This window comes from Schistocerca cancellata, chromosome 7, assembly GCF_023864275.1.
Source record: "Schistocerca cancellata isolate TAMUIC-IGC-003103 chromosome 7, iqSchCanc2.1, whole genome shotgun sequence".
Taxonomy (NCBI): domain Eukaryota; kingdom Metazoa; phylum Arthropoda; class Insecta; order Orthoptera; family Acrididae; genus Schistocerca; species Schistocerca cancellata.
The window spans coordinates 487,688,304-487,708,058 of NC_064632.1; the positions used below are offsets into that span (position 1 = coordinate 487,688,304).

General features: G+C 45.9%; 2 protein-coding genes across 4 annotated transcripts in view; one reads left to right on the forward strand and one right to left on the reverse strand.

Annotated features, from left to right (window-relative positions):
- Positions 1-19,755, reverse strand: part of LOC126092061 (serine palmitoyltransferase 2) — a 402,429-nt gene that overhangs the window by 179,956 nt on the left and 202,718 nt on the right. The gene's annotated exons all lie outside the window — the stretch shown is intronic.
- Positions 1-19,755, forward strand: part of LOC126092060 (reticulon-4-like) — a 366,544-nt gene that overhangs the window by 104,533 nt on the left and 242,256 nt on the right. The window lies entirely within an intron of this gene.

The following is a 19,755-nucleotide window of genomic DNA, read 5'->3' on the forward strand; positions in this document are numbered from 1 at the left end:
CGCTCCGATCCGTAGAACGCCAGTTTTCTTTCTCCTGATAACGACGTCCTCCTGAGTAGTCCCCGCCCGGAGATCCGAATGGGGGACTATTTTACCTCCGGAATTTCCATCTATATCCAGGAGAATGTAGTCCCGTAGGGCTCTGAATTAAGCGTCTCTCTCTTTTTAGTGGCCATGAACGGTCTAGCAGCAGTTGTCGGGCCCTCCGTCTCACCTTCTCTGTATGCAGACGACTTCTGCATTTCGTACTGCTGCTCCAGTGCTGGTGTTGCTGAGCGTCGACTCCAGGGAGCTATCCACAAGGCGCAATCATGGGCTCTAGTCCTTGGATTCCAGTTTTCCGCCATGAAGACGTGTGTCATGCATTTCTGTCGGCGTCGTACCGCTCATCCGGAACCAGCACTTTACCTTAATGACGATCCACTGACTGTAGTAAAGATACGCCGATTCTTAGGTCTGATTTTCGACGCTCGTTTGACTTGGCTCCCTCATCTTCGTCAGCTTAAGCTGAAGTGTTGGCAGCACCTCAATGCCCTCCGCTGCCTGAGCAACACCCACTGCTATGCAGATCGCTCCACGGTGCTGCAGCTCTACAGAGCCCTTGTCCAATCGCGCCTTGACTATGGGAGTATGATTTATGGTTCGGCGACGCCCTTAGGATTGCGTTTGCTCGAACCATTGCACCATTGCGGAGTTTGACTAGCGACAGGAGCTTTTAGAAAGAGTTGGGTGACAAGCGTACTGGTAGAGGCTGGAGTCCCTCCTTTGAAGATCAGACGTGCACAACTGCTCGCCAGTTTCGTTGCACACATTCATAGCTCTGGAGTCCTTCCCTTTACCACCTCTAATTGCGGTCCGTTCACGTACGCCTCCGTGGTGTATGCCTCGGCCGCAGCTTCGTCTGGACATTTGCATGGTCCTAAGGACTCCGTTAACCCCGCCGCTGTCCGCTGTCACTTCTTCTCGATTCTTGACGTGTTCCGGGGCTCTGACGTGGTTTACACCGACAGCTCGATGGCTGATCGTCACTTCGGCTTTGCGTATGTTCATGGAGGACATATTGAACAGCACTCCTTGCCAGATGATTGCAGTGTTTTCACTGCAGAGTTGGCGGCCATATCTCGTGCTCTTGAGCACAACCGCTCATGCCCTGGCGTGTCAATTCTCCTGTGTACTGACTCATTGAGCAGCCTAGAAGCTGTCGACCAGTGCTACCCTCGCTATCCTCTGGTAGCATCCATCCAAGAGTCCGTCCATGCCGTTTAACGGTCCCGCCATTAAGTGGTGTATGTGTGGACCCCAGGACATGTCGGAATCCCCGGCAACGAACTTGCCGACAGGGTGGCCAAACAGGCGACGCGGAAACCGTTTCTGTAGATGGGCATCTTTCTAAGCGGACATGCGTTCTGTCTTACGCCGCAGGTTTTTCCAGCTTTGGGAGACGAAATGGCATAACAGTATGCGCAACAAAATTGCTTGTCGTTAAGGGGACTACGAATGTGTGGAAGTCTTCCATGCCGTCCTCTCGAGTTGTCCTCTGCCGGCTCCGCATTGGCCATACGTGGCTAACGCATGGTTACCTACTCCGTCGCGAGGACCCACCTCTGTGTCGCTGTGGCTCCCAAATGACAGTCATCCACCTCTTGCTGGACTGCCCTGAGGCGGACTTTTAACTTTCCCAGCACGCTGCCTTCGGTGTTGGGCGACAATGCCTCAGCAGCAGCTTTAGTTTTACGTGTTATCCGTGAGAGTGAGTGTTATACTTCTGTGTAGGTTTTAGCGCATATCCTTTGTCCTTCTGTGTCCTCCACCTAGTGCTTTTAGGGTGGAGATTTTGATGTGTTGCAGAGTGGCTGGCTTTTCCTTTTATTCTCGTGGTCGGCCAGCCACTCTAATGTGGTTTCTTGCTTTACTCTCTTCTGTTTCTAGCGTCTCTGTCGTTTTCTTGTCCACTTTTGTTCCTTTTAGTGTTTGTTGCCTTTCCTTCTTTCTTGTGGTTTTTACTTTCTTTCCGTTTTGTGTTATATGTCTCGTCCGTTTTATTCTCACACTTGTGGCATTGTTTTCTTAGGTAACAAGGGACCGATGACCTCGTAGTTTGGTACCCTCCCCCCCGCTTTTAAACCAACGAACCGCTGTCTTATCGGCGTGATGTTTTCCTCAGCACATAAACCTGCAACCTGCCATCTGCGCTCTGTGCCCAACCATTCATATTATGCGTCCTTTTTTGATGACTCCCTACACCGCCAATAAAGTGTAAGCGCAGCTTTGTTCGCTCACCTCACACCACCTGCCACGTTCCCGATGGCCGAGAGCCCTTCACCACCTTAGGTTCGTACAGAGGTCTGCAGTCATCATGGACTTAGTTCACTTTCCAAGGACACTACTCTGGATTCGCCATAGCGCTGTAAGTTTCTTGAACTTTGCACACAACGTGGAGACAGCACTTCTGTCTACACTGAAACGACAGCGGTGTCGGTTGCGCCTTTGCATTGGCAACGAACATTTTAGATACCGTCGTCTTGACCAGTGCTCGAATTTTACTGCAGAGCTTTCCGCCCTCTATCAGGCCACTCAGTACATCCGACGACACAGGCTTCTCAGTTGCGAATTATGTTCCCATTCACTTAGTGCTCTCCATAACATCTGTGCACTGCATACATACCTCGAATCCACGAAGGACTCCACTCGCTCACTGATGATGGCGTCAACGTGATGTTCGTGTGGGGTCCCTGGTCACTTCAGCGTGTCGGGAAATTAAGCTGCCGATGCTGTTGCCATGGCTGCAGTCTGACTACCTAGGCATTTTAGCTACTTTGTCCCTTCAGATGATCTCTGCTGCAGCACTTACGAACCTTCTGTCCATCTGGGCTGAGCACTAGTCTTCTCTGTATGAGAACAAACTCCCGGAAATTAAACACCTCCAAACAACTTGGGCGACTTCCTCTCGCCCCCCTCTCGTCTCGAGAAAATACGAGGGTAAGTCAATTATTATCCGAAAATTAGTTTAAATCTGGTTTTGCAGGACAGAGCGGATCAGGTTGTGGAAAGGGTCCCAAATCAGTTGCTGTTAGTTGCACAAACATACAAACTTTATTTTGCTACAACACTTAACCACACATGCCCGTAAAATAATTCAGAAACAATACGGCTGAAGGCCAGAACACAAGTTATTAAAATTGACTAAGGAATACACATGGCTGAAGGCCTTAGTTACAAAACAGAAAAACTGAGGGCTTCAGGCCTGGATAACAAGAATTCCAGTAAGGAAATTTTAAGGTTTTAAACAAATGACCTTTAAAATTTTAATTTAAGACGGATGAAGGCCTCACTTTAAAATATTTCACGTAGAAGTCCGGCTGAAGGCCACATACTGAACATTAAAACAAACTAAATTAATACACGGCTGAAGGTCTCGCACAGTACTTGAGACTAAAAGAAAATCACAATCCAAAACAACAGAACAGTGGTGCTCAGAAGTCTTCCAAGGCCCGGCCTGGGGAGGAAACTCTAACATACGTTTAGGTGAGACAGGCAGCCAAGCGTAATACTAAATAATCGGATGGCAACCCGACCCAGGGATGGCTGAAGAACCAACCAAGAACATAATCAATTCCCGTCCACCCGACCTACTGCACGACAACCAAAAATATCAGCGAGGACGAAGATAGCAGCAGCACTACGTCTTGACAGTTGGCATCTAAATACAGTCAAGGTACAATAACCACTTTACAAAAATATGAACAACATCAAGGCTGTCGAACTACACGCCGTGCTGGACAGCATCAACATGGCGAGGAAAACACACTGACGGAAAACTATGCCAATGACCAGGGCAGGTAACCGGAACGTTAACGGCCACAAGGCTCGTGCATTTCACTAATAAGATACAGTCAATTCAATAGTTAAACGCCATACAGGAAGAGGGCTGCGAAATTTTGTCGACTCCAGCACACCAGCGACTTGCGGCAACAGCCCAGGAACCAACAACCGGCATTGAAAGAGATGTCACAGCAGTTAACTAATCACTCGACCACCTCAGTATCCAGGTTCGGTGGGCGACGGACTCGCAGCTCTCGCAGCTAGTGACTCACAAATCCAACCGCGCGTGCACGCCGCCAGCGGCCGCGACCTGACCTCGCGCCGTGGAGACTGCCTCGCTGCTCTGTCGCAACCGACCGAATATAGCACACACCACCACACGGAAATACAGCGGTCACACCAGAGATGGTACAGCAGTACTAGTATCGATAAGCGCTGCTGCTGCCGCCACTGACGGAGGCAAGTCAGCAACTCGTTATGGTAGTAACTCAGGGAACAATAAGATGCCACTCGATTTGAGAAAATGCCAAAGAAACGGCATCAACGCGAGCCGGCCACGGCTCGTTAGTTAAATTTTTGTTCATTTCGGTAGTAATATCGTTTCACGTTGATGACGGATACTTTATTTCTTGTTATATCTTTGCAATTTTCAAACTGTTAGGTTAGTTTAATTATCGCTGCCGTGCTTGTTAATCATGGCTGCTCCGCTATCTATTTACATCAAAGAAGAGCAACGTTCAGTGATCCGTTTTTTGTGGTCGGAAGGCGTATCAGGGGCCAAAATTCATCGAAGACCTTGGGTACAGCACGGGAACTGTGTTTTGCCATAACGGAGTGTCTACGAAAGGATTGAAAAGTTCTGAAATGGTCGCACAAGTGTTTGCACGATGGAGGAGCAGGACGGCCGTTTACCGCCACAAATGAAGAAACCATTGAGTGAGTGTTCACGTGAAATGATTCTCTTAGACAGACCATTAACTATTGACGAAGTGGCACATCGTCTGCAAATTCGTCACGGTTCTGCCTACGAAATGATACACAACAGACTTGGCTTTCATAAAGTTTGTGCTAGAAGGGTCCTTTAACAACTCACACAGTTTCTTAAACAAACGCGCTTGGACATCTCCAAAAAACATTTGAATCGCTATGGTAACGAAGGGGACAACTTCTTAGACAGGATCATTACTGGTGACGAAACATGGATCCATCATTACGAACCGGAGAGTAAACGGCAGAGTATGGAATGGAAACATCCAAATTCTCCGTGCAAGGAAAAGTTAAAGACCCAACCGTCTGCAGGAAAACTGGCGCTGGCGCTTCCGGTTTTTTGGGACGCACAATGTCCAGTACTGGGACATTATGGGTAAAGGGGCACAACAATAAACAGTGTACGTTACAGTGAGATGCTTACTGCCAGGCCGAAGCCTGCAATTGGAAGCAAACGCCGAGGATTGCTGTCAAAAGGTGCTGTGTTGTTGCATGACAATGCCCGTCTGCATATTGCTCCCCACACTGCTGAAACTCTCCAGAAACTCAAATTTGAAATACTCGATCGTCTCCCCCTTAAGCCAGCAATTGACCATTTTAAGATATTACATGGGCACTTACGACCTCAACTGTTTTGCGCCCTAAAGCAACAACCAGCGATCACAAATTTCTTCCTCGAATTAGGGTCTATGTTTAATAGTAGTAAACTTCTCTTGGCCAGGAATGCCCTTTTTGCCATTGAGATGCTTTTTATGTCCTCTTTGCACCGATCGTCACGGGTTATTTAATTGCGTAGATAGCATAATTCCTTAACTTCGTCTACTCCTTGCTCTCCAATTTTGATAAGTTTCTCGCTATTCTCATTTCTGCTACGTCTCATTAATTTAGCCTTTTTTCGATTTACTCTCATCTTATCTTGTACAGTTTATTCCATTCGGCAAATCCAGTCATTCACCTTCACTTTCACTGAGGACAGCACTGTCCTCAGGGAATATTAACCATTATTATTATTATTATTATTATTATTATTATTATTATCATTTAGTATTATTACTATACAATAATTCCTCTCTTGATCCTTTCCTTTATTTCCATCATTGCTTTTCTGTATACAGATTGAACAGCATGGGCGAAGGGTACGACCTTCCCTTACATCCTTTTTAATGCGAGCACTTTGTTCTTGGTCTTCCACTCCTACTATTCCCTCTTGGCTCTTGTACGTATTGTATATTACCCATATTTCGCTGTAGCTTACCCCTATTTTTCTCAGAATCTCCAGCATCTCTCACCATTTCATATAGTCAAAGGCTTTTTCCAGATCGACAAATCCTATGAACGTGTTTTTTCTTCAGTCTCTCTTATATTATCAACCGCAACGTCAGAACTGCTTCTGTGATGTCTTTATCTTTCTCAAAGCCAAACTGATCGTCATGTAACAAACCCTCAGTTTTCTTTCCCATTCTTATGTATATTATTCTTGTCAGCAGCTTGGATGTATGAACTGTTCAGCTTATTGTGCTGTAATTCTCACACTTGTCGGCTGTTGGTATCTTTGGAAATGTGTGGATGATGTTTTTCTGGAAGTCAGGTGGTAAATCGCCAGACTCACACATCCTACACACCAATGTCAATAGTCCTATTGTCGCCACTTCCTTCAGTGAACCACAGACCGTGCCCAAAACGCAAAATACTGTACGAGGTGGGATAATGAAGTAACGAGGCTGATGTGAAAAAAAATGTTGCTTACCGTTTTAGTTAAGTCTCCTTCAAAGTAGTTAAATTCCGATTGCGCACACATTCCAGCGCTTCTGCCGTTGATGGTAACCTTTTTGGAACTCATCTTCTGTAATATCCTCAAAGACCCTCGTCACAGCTTTTTGGACATCTTGTGTTGTTTGAAAATGGTGTCCCTTGACTGCCGTTTTGACTCTCGGAAATCGAAAAATGTCTCACAAAGCGATATCTGGTGAATAAGGTGGCTGTGGTAGTATTGACATTTGTTTTGTGGTTAAAAATTGCTGTGCTGACAGCAGTATGGGATGGCGCAGTATCGTGATGCAGAATCCAATTATCAGCAATGTTGGCAGGGACACGAAGAACTCTTTTACGAAGTCTTTCTAAAGTTTCTTTGTAGTAATGTGGGTTAACTGTTTGTCCAGGAGGCACCCGCTCTTTATGAACAATTCCCTTGGAATCAAAGAAGCACACAAGCATGTATTTTCTTTTGACTTTTACATGCGAGCTTTTTTGGTCTGGGTGATCCCTTTGAGCACCATTACGAACTTTGGCGTTTTGTCCCTGGATCGTACTGAAAAAACCAACTTTCATCACCAGTGATAACATGGCTCAACAATTCTGGATTGATTTCCATTTGCTCTAACAGACACGGCTGCCATATTTTCCCGTGTTTCCCGCTGTTGTGGTGCGAGATTTTTGGGTACCATTTTTGCACAAATCTTTCTCATACCAAGATCTTAAGTTATTACTAGATGAACCGTTTCTCGATTGATGATCAGTTCTTCTGCAATCATTTTCATGGATAATCTTCGATTAGATCGTAAGAGTTCAAGCACCCTGGCGAAGTTGACATCCGTCCGTGAGGTTGATGGTCGTCCACTGCGGTCTTCAACATTCGTTCTGCCTTCACTAAACAATGTATGCCAACGAAAAACTTGAGCTCTTGACATACCCTCCTCTCCAAAAGCCTTCTGAAGCTTACAGTTAGTTGTTGGCGCGTTTTCGCCCAATTTAACGCAAAAAGAAATGGCATACCGTTGCGCAAAATTATGCGGTTCCATTTCCGTGACGAGAGACACAAACACGTGTTAACTTACTACAGCACAACTCACGACTGAGCATTTGCATCGATGTGCCGCTTGGACTAGAAGCAGCTGATAGACCAAGGTCAAAGATATTGTGCCTGTGTAAGCCTGCAGGGTTGGTTGCCACATCTTGCAAAGAAAATAAGTCTCATTATTTTAGTGTCGCACCTCGTACGTCAGTTCGTGCACGAGTTTTTAATTTACATTTTGAATGTGGTTGAAATAATGAATCTCTAGACTTTTTGGATTTCCAAGAAATAACGCAAAGTTTCAATTACAATGGAAGTAAAATTTTTAATGTTTGTTTGTGACGCCCTGGGATGGAGTCTGTTTCGAAAGTTTCATTGGAGATCGTTATTGACTCTGCCAGCCTCTGGATGGAATAGTGATGGTTAGATTAGTTTGTCTAGAAGAAATTGATATAGCCAAAAGCAAATGAAATTCGAAAGTATTCCTCCCAGAAGTGTCGCAAAAGAGACTAGATCTATTTACTCGTCTCAGTTTTCATCACGGCAGATAATGTGCACGAACATAAAGAAATGCAAACCGTGCAGTGAAAGTCGAAATTTTAAAGGCTTTGAAATGTCTGTCACAATAAACATCAGGCGTCAATTGTGGAACCTCTGCACAGAATGTGTGTCGCCTTGTCTGAAGTTAAAGGTATTTCTCCACCAAAGTAGTCCTTGTGGTCGAACGTTGCTGACCTGTAGGATGAAATTATCTGTTGCAGACGGCTAAGGGCAAACATAAGCTGCAAATGAGTCATCACTATAGACACGTCAAGTCACAAATGAACTTAGGAAAACTAAAGATTCTCCCCCCCCCCCCCCCCCCACACACACACACACACACTCAATTTGTTTGTCCTTAGCCGTCTGCAACAGGTAATTTCATCCTACAGGTCGGAAACATTCGACCACAAGGACTACTTTGGTGGAGAAATACCTTTAACTTCAGACAAGGCGACACACATTATGTGCAGAGGTTCCACAATTGATGCCTGATGTTCATTGTGACAGAACAGAGATTCTGCCCTATGTTTCACTGATATCTTTCGCGGGAGATAAATTTTTTACATGAAGTCCACTGGTAGGTGTTGGCGACACAAGCGCGCGCGCGCCTGCATCTCTTGCAGTGGCTGTTGACCCTGTAATGTACTCCCATCAGCTAGTGGAAATAACCAATATTGCAACATTATAAGATTGCCGATAATGGACTAGTAAGGCGATAACCGAAAGAAATGTCTGAAGTTGTCACGTAAAAGTTACTGTGGGAAAAGCGGATACTAAAATAGATTGAAATTAACTGCAAGAATTCTACGAATAGAGAAAGCTTCCAAATTTTTTTCGCCTATTCTTGAGAATTTATCTGTAGTCCGGCGCCTTCGCCAGGTTGTTGTTAGAAGACAGAGATAATACAAAGTTAGCAGCGCGTTTCGTCAAGAGTTTTAGTAAATGTTAGACGTCATGAAACTCTAGTACCAGATACAGCAGAGAGATAAGTGTACCAAAAAGGCGTATGTTAAAATAAGGTTGTGTACATGTTACTGCCTACTACGTACATTAAGGACACAGTTACCAAACTGAAACTCAGAGTGTCACACGCACCATTAGGGCTTTGAACAGAAAAAGGATTGAGGCATATTTGTATCCGGAGAATCCCCGTCTCATCAGTAAAATGGCATGCAGACTGTAGATGTAGAAGCGAAGCAGATAATATCGCGGTTTTCTTTCAATATTCGTAATCGATTCGCGTTGTTCTTCCACGCTCGCTCTGGCTGTTGAACGTGTGAGTGCTAACGCTTCCATTTCGTGAGGAAGAGAAGTAAGAACTTCAAAGAAGCTGGTTAGACGTATCTTCAGTCCGCCAATCTTCGATAGCGGCCCGGTTTCTTCGCTAAACTATGTCCAGATGGCATTCGACAAAAGTTCGTTGTGCTTACAAGGAGACGTTCCCAACGGTGGGATTGACTTCTTGAAACCATCTCTACGGTGATTCAGGTTAAGGCCCCAGGTATCACACCCGACAGCCATTCATCCTGGTGGGCCTTCGTTTGCGAGTAATCGACGAAATAAAAATTTCGGAATTTCGCGTGATGCTCTACGGTTTTAAAAACGAAATAGTATACAGACAGATTGCGTAGTGAAATTTTTATAGTGCAAACCTCATAGGCTGGAGTTTGTGAGTTCAAATCTCATCAGGTGCTTAGATATTTATTTTTAAATGTTTTTCAACATGACCTCGATCATTTTCTTCAATTACCTTGTTTGCATGCTATTCCTTTCGCATTTTCATCACCGTTTTAACTTTCCCAGTTGCTCTCATTTGTGTCGATAACTCTTTTTTCCTCTTGGAACCTCTGAGCGTGTGATGTTTGTTTGTACGCAATAAAATGGATTTAATTTCTTCCGTTTCGTCATCGTATTAGGCCATGTTTTTGCATTCATTATTTCTAAGCCAGCCTCAGTAGCTGCGCCATCAGAGCGACGGACTGCTAAGCGAATGGGCCAGGGTCCGATTGGATGTTCTGTCGTCCTTACTTTAGTATCTTCATACTCAACATTACTATTGAGATTGCTGAATTGGTACAGCCCGCAAGCCAGTAAATTGAAACAAAAGTGGTTTTATTTCTAGTCCCAATTTTGCGTGAATTTAGTTTCGCATACAATCATTTGTTTCGTTTACAAATTGATCAGCGCTATTTTGTCCACTATGAAATAAAATTTTATGTCCAGAATGAGATTTTCACTCTGCAGCGGAGTGTGAGCTGATACGAAACTTTCATAGAGCACTTGCCCGCGAAAGGCAAAGGTCCCGAGTTCGAGTCTAGGTCTGGCCCGCAGTTTTAATCTGCTGGTAAGTTTCAAAATTTATGTTTTAAATGTTTGTATGAGGATCACCACTCGAGAAAATATAAATCTTGTGACTGGAATTGCATTTTTGACACCAATGCACAGCCAAAGCGGAATATTTCGTCTTTTGTTTTTTAAACGATGGATCGGCATTTTCAAACATGTAGATACTGTGACAGATAAAGAAAAATTAATTAAATTCGTAAGTTCAGAGATTCCAGCTGCAAAAAGAAAGATGCGAGGAAAAAGTAAGAGCAATTGAAAAAGTTAATACGTAGATTAAAATGAAGTAACAGAGAAATACAAATAAAAAATTACATTTGAACTAATGAATAAAAAATGGTCAGTTCGATAAAAAATGTTCAAGGCGCCTGATGAGATTCGAATTCTCAGCCTCCTGCACTGGGGCTTGAACTATAACTATTGGACTACGCAATCCGTCTGAACATACGTTTCTATTTAATACTTAATTGGAAACTAGGGTCCACGAGGGTGAATGGCTGCAGGGTGTGATATCTGGTACGTTATCGTAGAATACCGGAAAGATGGTTTCGAAAAGCCGATCCCTCCGCTAGGGATCTATCCTCGAGAGTGGCCGCCTGTCACGGTAAGACGTGAAGTAGCGCACGTGTGGCGGCAGGAGGAGCGCGCGGCCCGGGCGACGCTGGCGCGTGCCCGCAGCTGCCCCGCATACCAGCGGCGCGCCTGCAGCACGCCCTCGCCCTATTGAGGCCAGCAGCCGGAGAGGCGACACCCACTGCGCGGCGCCTCGGGTGGCCCGAGTGGCGGCTCGTGTCCCAGAGCGTTAAAAAAAACTGTTTGCGGCTAAATGTCTCTTTAGGGTGCAGACTTCTGTTGTAATAATAGAGATGTCTCCCATAATACACTACTGGCCATTAAAATTGCTACACCACGAAGAAATGCAGATGATAAACGGGTATTCATTCGACAAATATATTATACTAGAACTGACATGCGATTACATTTTCACGCAATTTGGGTGCATAGATCCTGAGAAGTCAGTACCCAGAACAACCACCTCTGGCGGTAATAACGGCCTTGATACGCCTGGGCATTAAGTCAAACGGAGCGTGTACAGGTACTGCTTCCACACGTTACCACAGTTCATCAAGAGTAGTGACTGGCATATTGTGACGTGCCAGTTACTAGGCCACCATTGACCAGACGTTTTCAATTGGTGAGAGATCTGGAGAATGTGCTGGCCAGGGCAGCAGTCGAACATTTTCTGTATCCAGAAAGGCCCGTACAGGACCTGCAACATGCGGTTGTGCATTATCTTGCTGAAATGTAGGGTTTCACAGGGATCGAATGAAGGGTAGAGCCACGGGTCGTAACACATCTGAAATGTAACGTCCACAGTTCAAAGTGCCGTCAATGCGAACAAGGTGACAGAGACGTGTAACCAATGGCAACCCATACCATCACGCCGGATGATACGCCAGTATGGCGATAACGAATACACGCTTCCAATGTGCGTTCACCGCGATGTCGCCAAACACGGATGCTGTAAACAGAACCTGGATTCATCCGAAAAAATGACGTTTTGCCATTTGTGCACCCAGGTACGTTGGTCTACGAGCTCATATTCCATGCTGCTGCAAACGTCGTCGAACTGTTCGTGTAGATGTCTACATCTACATCTACATCCATACTCCGCAAGCCACCTGACGGTGTGTGGCGGAGGGTACCTTCAGTACCTCTATCGGTTCTCCCTTCTATTCCAGTCTCGTATGGTTCGTGGAAAGGATTGTCGGTATGCCTCTGTGTGGGCTCTAATCTCTCTGATTTTATCCTCATGGTCTCTCCGCGAGATATGCTTGTTGTCTTGCAAACGTCCCCATCTCTTGACTCCGGGATCGAGACTTGGCTGCACGATCCGTTACAGCCATGCGAATAAGATGCCTGTCATCTCGGCTGCCAGCGAGTGATACGAGGCCGTTGGGATCTAGCAGGGCGTTTCGTATTACCCTCATGAACCCACCGATTCCATATTCTGCTAACAGTCATTGGTTCTTGGCCAACGCGAGCAGCAATGTCGCGATACGATAAACGCCAATCGCGATAGGCTACAGTGCGACCTTTATCAAAGACGGAAACGTGATGGTACGCATTTCTCCTCCTTACTCGAGGCATCACAACAATGTATCACGAGGCAACGCCGGTCAACTGCTTTTTGTGTACGAGAATCGGTTGGAAACTTTCCTCATGTCAGCAGGCTGTAGGTGTCACCACCGGCGCCAGCCTTATGTGAATGCTCTGAAAAGCTAATCATTTGCATATCACAGCATCTTCTTCCTGTCGGTTAAATTTCGCGTCTGTAGCAGGTCATCTTCGTGGTGTAGCAATTTTAATGGCCAGTAGTGTATAAGCACGACTATTCTCTATATGCGTCATTTACAGTGATTATACACTGACTGAAATACTGTCGCAGCACCAAAGAATAATTGATGTTCAATAATGAAACTTGGGAAATAAATTTGCATAGGTAACGTATTTGTGATTAACATTGCACGATCACAGGTTAATGCACGAGTGAGATAAGCCACTGCAAATGTGAAATGCTAGTGCATTGAAAACACGGTCTAACCGCCAGAATGTTGAATGCCAGCATGTAGACGTGCTTGCGTTGTGTTGTAAAAGTGACGGATGTCAGTTTGCGTGATAGAGTTTAGTGCCTGTTGTACTTGATCGGTCAGTACAGGGAGGGTTGATGCTGTTTGTCGGTGACGCTGGAGTTGTCGATTGGAGACAGATCAGGTACAACACAACAGATCGGATCACCAGATAGACTTTTAGATTTGCAGTCATGGTGCGTGGCTTAGTCACGAGTGTGCTACTGCCGTCATACGAAATCGCACACCAGACCGTAACTCCAAGTCTAGGTCCAGTATGTCTATCACGCAGACAGGTTTCTTGCAGGCCCACGACTGGCCTCCTCCTAACCAACTCGCAGATGCAGTATGATAGGCCAGAGCCATTCGCCGAACACTATTGTCTTCCCTCTCTGTGGTGCCACGTAGCCGTCCGGAGCCCTGTATTCTTGCGACCTAACGTTCTCGTGACCACCGCTAGTAGCAGCAGTCTTGCACAGTGGCTACATTCGTACCAACCAATACCACAGAAGAAACATCCACATTGTCATAGTTCTGTTATGCGACCTCGTTTCAACACATTGAGATACTAATAATGGCTTCTTTGCCGCCGTAAAGGCATTTTTGACTAACACCAACTCACCACGTCCAATCTCAAAGGAACTAACGCTCACGACCGGTACAGCATGTATTTAAAGCAAACGTGGTTTGCATCCTCAGAGTGGCGCTAGCCCTGCCACTCTTATTAGGTTGCTCGAAATCTGAATAGATGTCATCTTTCAGATATAGAAACATGCCTAGCAACTTTCGTTCATGTCGTACAACTCGCAACTTTTTTTCCCGTCAGTGTACTTTTACTCCTTCCTCTTTCGAGATTGACTTCTAACTCAAGTTGTGATGTCCGGCGGTGACGGGAGTCCTGATTTGCCAGCGCAGGTTGCATTCAAGAAATATAACAGGAAAAATTACCCCGGGGTTATCATGCTAAAACCTGCACAGCTCCCCACAGACAAACAGCCTAGCAGTCAACGGCAGTCGCCATAACAGCCATCAGGTGAAATCCCTGCAAATAAAACTCGGACTGACAAAGGGTTACTAGAATGAGATTTTCACTCTGCAGCGGAGTGTGCGCTGATATGAAACTTAATGGCAGATTAAAACTGTGTGCCGGACCGAGACTCGAACTCGGGACCTTTGCCTTTCGCGGGCAAGTGCTCTACCAACTGAGCTACCGAAGCCAGCACGACTCTGCCACTGGCGGAAGTAAAGCTGTGAGGACGGGGCGTGAGTCGTGCTTGGGTAGCTCAGTTGGTAGAGCACTTGCCCGCGAAAGGAAAAAGTCCCAAGTTCGAGTCTCGGTCGGGCACACAGTTTTAATCTACCAGGAAGTTTCAAAGGGTTACTGCTTGGGATTCGCAGCTGGTTGATTATAAAAATCGATCGAGGGAATCTAGAGGCTTGTTGCTAAATTTGTAAGCAGCACGTCGCATTCTTCCGAAGAAAAATTTCCTTACGCGACGCTTTTAAGATCGACTGTTATGAGAGGCAGAGTGTAAAACATTTTTATTGGTAGTAAAATGCAAACTTTCGCTACCGGACCCCTGAAAATTTTAAAATGAATTCTTTATCACGTTTCGTTCTTGTCTGCGGAGATCATAATGTTTGGTTGGGAAGGAGGGTTGTTATTTCGATGTCCGCTGTACCTACTGTCGAAATTTTGCTTACCCCACAACATAAGTGATGACATGACTGAAGATTGACGAAAGCAAAGTTTCCCGACATCACATCAGTGACATTTCGGGAATTCTCAGAAAAGAAATCCTGTTAGGTATTCTTGGCCTTGCCTTCTCGACGAGTCGTCAACAGCAAGTATTGGAATATTAGTTAGTTTAATCTTTCCTTATACGTAGAACAAAAGCGAGAAAATTGAAGTTGTCAAAACGTACACACGTCCATCGGCCCAACTAAACCTTGCCGTAAAGGTGTGCACGTAACTTGGGCCGTAACAAAGAAGCGCTAAGGAGCAGATGGTAATGATCTTGTACCGAATAATATTTGGGATTTATTTGATGCTACATAAATCATCTTCAGTTTAACCTGCGTAGGTAATCAGTCTATTTCTTAGTGTATATGTATATGGTGTACACGTAACGACTTCGCAGAGACAGACTAAAGGCATCAAGCGTAGAAATACAGATGTATCTGGGCGTGGTCATAACGTGCAGCGCACTGAAACAAAAAAATACTGTAGAAAGCATACGCAGTGCGTCCAAAATGCAAAATATCGGGGTCCCTTCATGAGGCCTGTGGTGCATTACAAATCACTTTTTATGGAAATACATGGTCTGTGGCAGTATAACTGACTTCGGTACAAGATGGAACGATCAAGCTCACTTGTAACTAATGAAAGAGCGAAAGGCTAAAATTCATAGTTGGGATTTCTGTGTCTAAAAGTGTGATTGCGTACGAAACATTTGTAAAGCCCGTTGTTGAATAGTGCTGAAGTGTATGGGATCCGTACGATGTCATCCTAAAAGGGGACGTAGTATGTATGAAGCGGGGCGCAATTGTTGACTCGAATCCTTGGCGAGAGATTGTAGAACACGTTCAAAACTCGTAACCGCAGGTACTCGAAGAAATACGCCGCACGTCTCGCGAGCTTTTGCTTGGAAAATTAGACTCGCCTTTTTCAGGTCAGAGACGCCGAAAATTCTTTGCCCCTCCTGCGTATCTTTCCCGTAGAGCTTGGACATATACGATTAGCCAAATAACAGCTCGCACAGAAAAGTGTATCCAGACATTCTAGCTACGCTCCAAGCGGGAAAGCAACGCGAAGCAGCATAGTATATCGTACTATAGAAAGTGTACTCTGCCACTCAGTTCACCGATTCGCAGAGTGTAAATACAAATGTATTGTGCTGTTTATCTAATCTATAAGAATGTAGCTCCACTGTTTACAATATCCGAACCAGGGCTCAACTGAGTTGGTCCAAGAAGTTTTGAATTGTGTAGAACTGTCTGCATCTTTAGTATAAACTGTAGTAGTCAGTGTCTGAAGGGTGCGTTCCGAATATTTCATTAGCAGGATAAAGAAAGAACTTGTTTCTAATGTTAGCATCCATAGGTGGCTTGGTCAATAATACACCTTTTTTGGTTGTTTGCTTGAGGTATACAATTTGTTTACTGAAGGAAGTGCATGTAAAACCTCATCACAAAACATAAAATAAATACCAGCTTGTAAGAAGAGAATATCTAATAGGTGCGCCATCTCCAGCAAAGTTTGTTGGTACACAGATGGAGCGGTATACTTAGACACGTACGTAAATCCATTGCAGTATGATCTTCGCTGTCGTTGCAGAAGATGCAGTTGACTGGAAGAGTGGGAGTGTTACTTCAGTGTGTTGCGACTTCGGCTCACTCTAGCCCTGGAGGGCAGTAGGTCAACTAAATCTGCTGCTGGATCGGCCGCGGCGATTGATGTTAGTTTGCCACTAACAATACGGACCGTGGATCACAGAACGTCGGGCTGGTCTGAAGACGGAGACTACTGGGTAAAAGCACTAAAGCAAGTCAAAGAAGGGAATCGATGGCTCACCTCCGTAACACAACAATGAGAACGGTCTCGGGTTTTGAAAGAGAGTACAATGATGTTAGCCGTGGAATTATTGTAAAGTGTGACGTAAACTGTTGAAACATTTTGCAGTAGTTATCTCAAAAGAAATTTGTCTACTCCTGATTCGATTTTGAGGTTGCTATTCACCGCAGTACTGAAGTTCTTTTATCTCTACTTAACATTTTTCATGAAAATCAAGGCTTTTGTTCTATTTTACTTCATAGTAAAAACAGTTCACCAGATGCAATTAAGTCAGATAATAACTAAAGGAAATTTATCTGACTGAATTACAAAATATAAAACACAACTGCGCGAGATAATTGGTCTACAAAGCACATTAGTGTCACTGCAAAAACATAAGAAAAGCTCAAATTTTGAATTTCCGCTTCACAAAGACTGATGAAATGGCTAACATATTTGGCAACGGATCTGTCCATAGAACTAAAAATTAATCTAAGAGGAAAATATCGGAACTTTTTATCTTCTAAATCGTACCAATTGCTAATAGTGCTGTGAAGTTCCACATAACGGAAATAGTAGTGATTTAGAAGCGGATATCTGTGTGAATTTTCAGGAAAAGTCCAGAAGACTCCGTTTTACGTGTCCAACGCATTAGAAATTACATAAATGTACAGGGGTGGCATGTCAGCGCACTGCAATCAATACAATAAAATAATTATAATGAAAATAATCTGTTCGGTAACAAACAAAGAAATTGACTGCCTCGTGGAGACGGTAAGTAGTTGAAGATGCAAGCAGTGCGGTGTTACGTTAGGATTGATACAGTCAGTCTTCGAGAAACCACATCTGCCGTCTTTTTGAGCTGCTGCCATCAGTAATATTGGTTGTGCTCGCTCGAAAACCGTGTTAAGTACAGGACGGTTTGGTCCCCGCACAGTGCGTTCCATGTTACACGTACGGGCAACTTACCCTTAAGAAGATGTCTAGTGCAAGCGTAAGTTTTCAGGTCTTTGTTTCAGAGAAATGTTAGTATATTACTGGAATGCGTGTAAAGCTGTCGAGTGGAAAGTAGGAGAAAATGATGCGCTCAAGGCAGAAGCCTCTTCATATGCCCCCCTGCGGGTTCGGGGGTTCGAATAGGCCCGCGGTATTCCTGCCTGTCGTAAGAGGCGACTAAAAGGAGTCTCAATGTTTTGGCCTTATGTGATGGTCCCCTCTCGGGTTTGACCTCCATCTTTCTAAATTCTTCCGAAGAGCGAGCCAATTGGGGAAGGGCGCCTTACGTGGTGCACTGTATCCGTCGTGCAATTAGACCTTTAGCCGGCTTTCACGTCGTTGCCATGGTGTCCCGCTCGTTTTCGATCTTTAGGGCGGGGATACGTCCCTGGGTGCGATTACCACGCTGCCCTCTGCAGTGTTTCTTTTAACTGCGGCGACGACCTTGGACAGTTTTGCACCTAAGATCCAGCACGGTAGCCAGTCCGTTGTGGTGGGGCCGCCATGTACCCTCTTGGTTGTAGCCCCCTGACAACACAGGGATCGCTCTACTGATGCCTGCGCCGTTAACTCCCCACGTATGCCAAGGAGTAGACGCCTATCCTCCTGGGGTATCAGGACTCCCGGCAACGGCCATCCTGCCAGGTGGCCTTTGCTGTGGCTGGGTGGCGCCCGTGGGGAGGGCCCTTGGTCGGAGTAGGTGGCATCAGGGCGGATGACCCGCAATGAAGCGTGGTACATCATCTCTCGCTGGCGGCCAGCCGCCGGCAGTCTCTAAGCGTTCTCGGGCTCAATTTAATGCTCAGAAGTACGATCCGAAAACGTTCCCCTCCCTGGCCACGCCGTGGGAAGAGCGTAAGTCCCAGGATGGAGGTAACAGTTATTCGCCCCGATTCTTAGTTTGCACGAGAGCTGATGGGGAGTCTTTTCTCTCCACAAAGCCTCAGTTCTTCGTCGAGCATTTAGAGGACAAGTTTGGGGAGGTGGAGGGCTTGTCTAAAATGCGCTCTGGCTCAGTACTGATACAAACGGCATCCTCCGCCCAGTCACGCAGGTTACTTGCTTGTGACAAGTTGGGGGATGTTAACGTTACTATTACTCCACATAAGAGTTTAAATATGGTCCAGGGTGTTATTTTCCATAGGGACCTCCTTTTGCAGTCTGATGACGAGCTGCGCGCCAACTTAGAACGTAGAGGTGTTCATTTCGTCCGGCGCGTTCATCGGGGTCCGAGGGACAATCAGGTTGCTACCGGTGCCTTCATCTTGGCCTTCGAGGGTGATACGTTACCGGAAAAGGTCAAGGTGATGGTCTACCGATGTGACGTCAAGCCCTATATCCCTCCCCCGATGCGGTGCTTCAAGTGCTGGAAGTTCGGCCATATGTCTTCCCGCTGCACTTCCAGCCTCACATGTCGAGATTGCGGACGCCCATCTCATCCCGATACTCCATGTGCCCCGCCTCCCATCTGCGTCAACTGCGGGGAGCACCATTCACCTTGCTCGCCAGACTGCAGAATATTCCAGAAAGAGCGCAAAATCATGGAATATAAGACCCTGGACCGACTGACTTATACTGAGGCCAAACGGAAATACGACCGATTACATCCAGTGAGAATGACAACTTCCTACGCCGCTGTTACAACACCTGTGCTAGCCCCATCAGTTTCGCGCCTTTCGGCCGGATCGACGAGTGGTACAACTCCTCCTGCCCCCTTGCCAGTGGGGGGCTCTACCCACCCGATTGCTCCTGTGCCACCTACCTCAGGAGCAACACCATCCCCCCCATCGGGGACGTCGGTCCCCGCTTCTACGCCGGAGAAGTGTCCAACTTCTTCGGCTTCTCACGCTCGCAAGGGGTCCCTTGGGTCTCTCCCTTCCCAGGTTTCCACCGGCGGGAAGGCTGACGATAGACAGTGGCGTAAGTGCCCACAATCTGCAGGTCGAAGGGCTTCCCGATCCTCCTCAGTCCCGGAGACTGAATCGGTGAAGCCCTCCCAGCCAGTTAAACCCAAGGAGCAGCGTGAGAAATCAAAGAAGAGCAGCTCTAAGCCCAAGGAACGCGCGGTGGTAGCCACCCCATCGCAACCT